We start from the raw sequence: 6,000 nt of genomic DNA on the forward strand, positions 1-6,000 counted from the left end.
TCTAGAGCACCTGTCAGGACCCCGGCACCGTGTTCCTTTGGCTGCTTCATGCAATGCCCGTACACCTCTGAGGTAGGCAAAGTCACGCTGCCAGGAAGTGGCGGAAGTGTGTTGTAAACTTCTCTATCGGACACTCTCTCTTCCCTGCGCTCCACCGCTGTTAACCACATCCTTCCCAGATCAGACTAGAAATGGCCAGAGTTGGGTCAGACTCATCTCCGCAGACGCTGCACCGGCAGAGTCGCCAGTACCGGGGAGAGGACCACAAAATGCTTGTTGAATGTAGTGATTTCAAAACTAAGAGTTATCATCTGAGTGCTTGACTCATAGCATGTGAATCGGGAAGAGACTCTACCAACTATTCTAGATGCGGTGACACCCCGCAAGAGTCAAAATCTAAAGCCAGTTATTGGTTGATTCCTACGTGTGGCACTGCTTGTCGGCATTCCTCAGTATGCTTTGAAATCAGACGCCCTTTGATGATAACGGGCGTTAGGTTGTACACCAGACCATGTCTGTTTTTGGCTTTGGGGTTCAAGGGTGCGTAACACTTTGAGAAAAGCCTAATAGAGGAATAGCTAGATTTACAAAGAGAACTTGGTTGGAGGGGAAAGTTTGAAGTACGGAGCTATTTAGCATGGGGTTCCTGCAGATCATCGTACTCCAGAATATGTCTAAAATAGAATCAACATCCCCAGGCTGATTTGCACACCACTTTTCAGTGGCACATCTCAGTTAAGGGAGTAGCGGAGACCACCATCTACACCATCTCCGTCCCTTGCAAGACAGCACTCAGCTGTCCCCTCCTGCATTCTCCTTTCTCTTCTCTAGGAAGAGAAATGTCCCCTCAACGTATCCCCAGGAAGTCTGGTGAAGGGACGAGCTGGCTGCCCCTGAGAAGGGATATTTAAGTGGAACAATATAGACTGGGGGAAGCTGAGGGCATGAGTAGAAGAATTGTGCCATCTGCTAAGAATACCCAGGAAACACCCAGCACCGTGAGAGAGGCCCAGGGCTCCTGTATAATCTTGAGGGAGAAAGAAGCATGGTCCCCACGGCGTCAGAGCCCCCACCTGTGTACACTGACCAGTTCCCACCACCCACAGGGGTAAATTGAGCTGCCTCTTTGATGATGAGGAAGTGAAGTGGAATGTGAGACTCCTCATTACTGACGTCAAGCTTGCCTTTCATTTTATTTATACCCATGACACTGTGACACAGGATCTAATTTTCCATTGTATTTTTCCCTCTGTTAAGACCCGAGTGATGACAAGTGAATTTGTGCCCGAACCTGGAAAACAGTATTTTCAATGTGAAGCCTGGGCCCTACAGGACTGGTGCCTGTCTTCCCAACTGCCTGCCTCTCTTTCGAACCTCTGAAGTGACCATCAAAAGGGCAAAAGGGAGCACGCTCCTACAGGGCATGGCTGCCTGAGAAGTCAGAGCTTGAGGCATTCAGTTGCCCACTCCTCCCTGGTGACAGGCTGTTCCTTCCTGGCACAGGTGCTGGAGGGAGGCCAGGGAGCAGTGAGGCCGTATGGCAGCCTTGGCACAGAGCCCCGGTCACTGTCTGGGCATGAAACGGGGCTCTGGCACCAGGAGCATGGTTCCAGCTCCCTGGCCCAGAACCGCCTGTGCAGGGACCACGCCGCTGTCCAACCCCTGGTGGGGCCCCACAGGGGCAGGGCAGGTTTAGGAGCAGAGATGGATCCGGAAGGGATGGCAGGAACAATTAGGGGACACTGGAACAGAAGCAGTTATGTCCCCATGTGCAGAAGCGCCTTTGGGGGTGTGCCTAGGATGGAGGAGAGAATGGCATGTATGTCCAGCAAATGAACAGAGCAGGCTTCACCCCAACCCCTTGCTCTGCTGCAGGACTCGGGCTGCGTCCAGCTGTACAGCCAGTCTCGCTCCATTATCTCCTATGGCCTCAGATCCAGACTCAGTGTCTCTAACAGATCTTCTGCCCACCCTGAGATGAAAGCTCTGCCTGGGTCTTCAACAGACCCACCACTCTTTCAGTAAGGCCTCCTCTTGCCAGCTTTTCAACAATGTTTTTCAGCCTCTGACCCCAGAGAAATCTCAACTTCCTTATACTCAGTTCAGAGATGTTTGTTATTCAAGGTTCTGATGCAAAGGCCTGATAAGAGAGGCCACAGGCCTCCCCAGTTAGTAAACCAACAATCTGAGGATTTGAAAACCAAGAAGCACAAGGATAGCCCCGCCCTGAGAGATGGCACAGTGCCAACTCCTGTCACCTGAAATCTTCCTGGATATTTAGAAATGGGTGTCAGTGAGCTTTCACTACATTTACTTTGGATGTCTTGTTTGTTTTCTTTTGTTTTTGATGCAAAGGTTTCCAACAGCACCAACAAAATTGGATCTGTGTGTGTTACTGAATATGTGATAGTTCATATTCTTGACTTGGTGTTGCCTTCTACTTCTGTGTCCCTGTTCTTGGTCAGTTTAGGTAAAAATAGTACCAAAATAGTGTGGGAAACCAGAAGGAACACCTTCAAAACTGTCCTGGTATCTCACCCCTAAGTGCCCCACAACCTAGGAATGGCTTGGGGGACTAAGGGCTGTCTTTACGTGCAACGGCTTCGGCCTAGGCCTTTAGAATGACATCTGCAATAGCCCACCACAGACCCAATTCTGAATGAAAGCCTGTGTCTGTTTAATCAGCTCGTCTCAAATGCTTTCCAGGGGCGAGTCTATCAAGTGCTTCTACTAGGTTCTGGGGTGGAGATGGGGTCCAAGGGCAAGGAGGTATGCATGAGACACGGGCCATTTGCATCAGCCAATAAGTACAGAAGTAACACAAGGCTGCAGGAAATAAAGGTATGGTGATGAGAAACACTGAGTGGACTCCATGGGCTCAGGGTAGTATAACTGGATGAGGTCTAGGTTCCATATTGGAATGCTGGTCTCACTTAGAAACCCCTTTCCCAAGGCTCATTGGAGGGTCATTTGGAACAAGTGCAAGAAAGTTATAGTCAGACAGTCCAGTGTTCAGGTACTTCCTTATTAGCTCTGTGATTTGGGGAAGGTTCTAAAATTCTCTAAGCCTCAGTTTCCACATCTGTAAAAGGGAGACACTGAGCCTATCACATAGAATTATTGTGGGATTTGAATGAGATTAGGAAGACAGACCATGTCTGCAGCAGCAAGCACATAGGAGGGGCTCCCTCAACCTTCCCCACTCGGACTGGGGATTGGAGAGCCCCACAGACGGTCTGCTTTTAAGTCTTAGCCCAGTCAGGTGGTTCCACCTCTCTGAGTTTTCTTTGTGACAGGCTGCAAAGGTTGGGAATCTGAATGCTGGCTGGACAGATATGACTGTTGATTAAGATGTGAGATAGAGCGGTGGTGATGCCCAGGACCCAGGGACACAGTCTGGGGAGAGAAATTGTCTTTGTGAACAGGTGTTAGAAGAGCTGAGGAACATGGAAACATGGCTGGCCTGATCCTCGCTGTGCTGTCCATGGCGGAGCTGGTTTGGGTATGGGACAGCCTCTGCCAGGATTGTTTCTGCGTTTAGTCTGCCTTGGAGGTTCATGTGAACCTGATTTTGTCTCAAGGCTGGGGAAGGGAACGTTGAGGTGTGGTTTAGGGTACATAGCACACTTTACCCTGAGCCAGAATCCCCAGAACAAGGCCCCAACCCCTTCTGTCATCCTTCAACCCCTGTCATGGCCTCCAGCTGTCAGCTACCCACAATCCCCGGGGTGTTGTCCTAGGCGTCCCTGTGTGATGTGAAGACCAGGCTCGGAAAAGCACTGAGTGACACTGTTGTTCAGAGGCATCTCACAGGACTGTTCCATCAACCATCAGGAGAAAAATATGTATATTAAAACATTATTTTTCTGAGGAAATTGAAATCCAAACATCTTACCTATCTGATGAAACCCAGGTGGAAAGCGAACCTTGATTCCACATGAGGCCTGAAAGAGAAGAATAAGTCACTGGGTTAACAGAGACAGTGAGGCATCGGTGTTGGCTCCAAGTGAAAAACAAGAGTGGTCGCAATGCGCTGAGAATATGAAAATCTCATATAGCTAAGAATTTGGATCTCTTCCTTCACTAAGTTGTTTACTCAAGCTATTGATTAACAAGGAATGGCCTAAATTCCAAGTCCACAGCATGGGCTCAAGAAGTACTTCAGGGTCTCACAGCCAGGTTGGCTCACGAGCAGGTGATGGTTAGGAAAAACTGACCAATAAATAGGCATTGATTGAGTACTTCCTGTGTGGCAGGCATGGTGAAAGGCTTTGGGTATACATGTTCCCTGCCTTCATGGAACTCAGAATCTGGTGAAGAAGATAGATTTTAAACAAGCACACCAACAGTTATATAATTTGCAGACTGTGATACATGAATAGGTATTATGAGAAAGAATAACTGGAGATATAATACAGATTGGGGAGCAGGGCTCACGGAAGGTCTCTCTGAGGAGGTGACGGTTAAGATAAAGCTGAGAACAGTGCTTCTCAAATTTTAATGTACATCAGAATCACCTGGAGAGCTTGTCTGAAAAATAGGTTTCTGGATTCCACCCCCAGAGTTTCTGAGTCAATAGGTCTAAGGTGGGCCCCAAGAATTTGCGCTTCTAGTAAGCTCCTGGGTAATGCCGAGACTGGTGGTTGGGAGACCACACTTTGAGGACCACTAATCGCGAAGACAGGTAGGAATTAGCCAGATGAAGAGAGTGAAAGAGAAGATCAGCGTGGCAGAGAGAGCAGTACGTGCAAACACGCCCATGTGGGAAAGACGTGGGGGTGCTGCAGGTGACGGAAAGGTCGTTATGCTTCCAGGCAGTGAGTTTGTGGGCCAGTGGCTTGAGGTGCTGTGAGAGATGAATCTGGCCCTTGTCCCATCCTGAACTCACGCCAGCAGAGCCACCTCCAGGGGTAGTGTGTCTACGGAAAATGGTTCCATTGACCCTGGGAGATATCCTGATGCAACAAGGAGCTTCTAGAACTGAGCTGACCCTGAGATTTTGTGAGGATTTAAAGGGATAAGGCATGAAAGAGACTGAGCACAGAGCAAATGCTCAGTCCATTCTAGGTTTCTTTCCTTCCTCCATTCCCTGCCTTGACACATGGCCTTGTCTCAAGTTCCCTGTTTCAGCTCTAAGAGAGTATGTTCCTGAATAGGTGTTGAGGTGCTATCCTGAAACGGCAAGCTAAAATATTTACTGTGGAAGTGATCCATGATACCTAAACTGGGATCCAGTTAAATAATTGGCTCTAGATAAGAAACCTGGATACCACTTCCAAAGACCAGGTGTGTGTGTGTTCCCCTCCATGAATTGTAAATGTCACAGGATTTTAAACCAAAGAATGCATGGGCTGGGGTTTTCGAGCCAAAGTACGCAATTGGCATTAGGCCAGTTCAATTCAGTGCACATTTATTGAGCCCTCTCTCTGTGCCAGGTACTATGTGAGGTGTTGGGAAGACAGAGGTAGGTGATCGAGGCTGGGTCCCTGCTTTTCAGGCGGTCCCAGCCTCACTGGGCGACGGACACGTAAACAACATAGAGCAGTGGGATAAAAGCCTCAAGGAAGGTCTGTACAAAGGGCAATAAAACCTCCTGAGAGAGAGCAGTTCTGCCTGGGGAAGTCAGAGAAGGTCACAGACAGAAAGTGACATCGGAGCCAAGACTGGAAAGGAAACATCTAGAGAATGAGCAGAACTGAAGGATAAATGAACAAGTCTCTTTTAGAACTTTTTTGTTATTGTTTTAAGCTCTGACCTAAATCATCGTTATGAGCTTCTAGAAGATACATGTCCACATGGTGTTGAATTTGATTTAAAATATTGCATAAACCGTTATATATAGAAACACATATGGAAGCAATCTGAAAATATTTCTCCTCAAATATAGTGCCATTGCTTTTATGAATTTGCTATTTCTGGATGAAAATGTGAAATATGGCTTGGTTTTCTGAGACTCAGAAAAAATTACATCACCATCCCAAGCGAAAATAATTTTGGTTG

The sequence above is a fragment of the Rhinolophus ferrumequinum genome, chromosome 7 (assembly GCF_004115265.2).
Source record: "Rhinolophus ferrumequinum isolate MPI-CBG mRhiFer1 chromosome 7, mRhiFer1_v1.p, whole genome shotgun sequence".
Taxonomy (NCBI): Eukaryota; Metazoa; Chordata; class Mammalia; order Chiroptera; family Rhinolophidae; genus Rhinolophus; species Rhinolophus ferrumequinum.